Genomic DNA, 1,770 nt, shown 5'->3' with positions numbered 1-1,770 from the left:
TCCAAACCAAAACCAACAGTCAAGAACAATAACGTCAAATCACTACAAAATCCATGATTCCATATAGAAACATAATTCACAACCAAATTCTAATTTCAACAAAACCCACATAAAAAATTGAATTAAAAGCAGGTCTAACACACACAAGTGCTAATCAGACTGAGATTTAAGGTCCTAAACACTACGGTTTTAGCTAGCTAAGCAGCTTTAGCAATACAATTAGCCAAATAACAAAGGGACAGATCACGCAGTAGAGCAGCTAGATCACCATCTATGATCTCTTCAGTCACTCGTTCTCTGATCCTCTCAGCACCCATTTCCCGATTCGCATTCAGCTCCTCTCTAGCTCTCGATCTCTGCTTTTTCATGGCCTCCCTTCTCCGATCATGATCCGCCATCCTAATTAAAAAATAAATAAAAAACCACCCAACAAAAAAGAGAATGAAAACCCAGATCACATATGCAAGAAAGGACCCAAGTGAGAATGAACATACTCGTGGGTGAGATGAGGAGGATGATGATGAGTTATCCCTGAAACGCAGAGAGGAAGGCCAAAGGTGCCATGGAGGTTCAGCATGGACTGCATTATTTGGGTGTGAATAGAAATCAATGTTTGGGAGATGAGTTTGGTTTGGGAATTTATGTTGGATGAGAGAGATGCTTCTGATCAAGTGTTGAAAGGTAATAAAAGCAAAGGGGGTATTGTGATCTAATGGAAAGAGCAGGCTGCAGTCTTTCTTAAGCTTTTGTCCGTGGCTGGGGCGTGCACTGTAAAAGAGTACAAATGGTCCTCACATTTTCATTTCTTTTGATATGTATGTATGGATAGAGTCATGGTAGAACACCAGAACTTGTCATTTTTTAGTTGAAAATTAAGATAATCAACTATGCAGTTATGAAACAAACTTTTGATTACAATAAGCATTCCTGATTACAATTAATATCTAGAGTATGTCCCGAAATAATATCAAAACTTTCTAATTTGATAAATATTCTAACAAACACTAACTACCAAATAATGCTCTATTGACGGGTGTGAGTTCTAAAAAAGAAAAAATAGTGCTCTATTGACAACTTCATTTGTCTTGATACAACGATGACATGCCGGAAATATCACTAAATATGTAATTGTCTTTTACAATTTTTATAACATCATAGAAGTTTAACCTTCCTTTATATTCTTAATGTAAGTCCACTATTACTATAGCTAGTTTAACACAATGCATTGGCCCTTACTCATGCTAAAGAAATGTATCAGTTTGTATTTGATTTTTTCTTTTTTATGAAAAAAGAAATAGATCAAATAGGAAAGCCTCCAAGGCAATCAAGATTTACAATGTAAATTACAAGGGAATGAGAAGCCAGTAGAGTTATGACCTAGATTTTTTTAATACATGTGTTACAAAATTTGCGTCTCTTGACATATGTTTAAAGGGAATATACTCTCTTTTACCCTATTTTTGTGGATTAGGCTGTGTGATAAGTTTCTTATGGCACGTTTACTTACTTGGAATGGAATTCATCAGGAATAAAAGACGGAAGGAATGGGAGACGGAATGGAATAGTATGTGGAGATTTCAATTTCATTGAGCTGTTTAATTACTTACCACATAGAATTAGAACATGAATGTAATGAATTACTATTTTAATTACTAAAATACCCATGAAAAAAATATATAGGCTACACATTTCAATCACTCTCAACACAATTTTTTCCTTATATGTTGATATAGTTTTGTTTGTCGTTGTCTCAATTGATAAGTTATGTAT

The 1,770-nt window shown here is 34.6% G+C and overlaps 1 non-coding gene across 1 annotated transcript; it reads right to left on the bottom strand.

Annotated features, from left to right (window-relative positions):
- LOC101309899 lies at positions 1-754 on the bottom strand. Its single transcript, XR_185499.1, has 2 exons — positions 495-754; positions 1-399 (listed from the first exon to the last, which is right to left on the bottom strand). It is a non-coding gene; the product is annotated as an uncharacterized LOC101309899 (transcript).
- Between the last annotated feature and the right edge of the window lie 1,016 nt (positions 755-1,770).

This window comes from Fragaria vesca, unplaced genomic scaffold (genome assembly GCF_000184155.1).
Source record: "Fragaria vesca subsp. vesca unplaced genomic scaffold, FraVesHawaii_1.0 scf0513126, whole genome shotgun sequence".
NCBI classification, from domain to species: Eukaryota; Viridiplantae; Streptophyta; class Magnoliopsida; order Rosales; family Rosaceae; genus Fragaria; species Fragaria vesca.
This window is presented reverse-complemented; position numbering and strand designations above follow the sequence as displayed.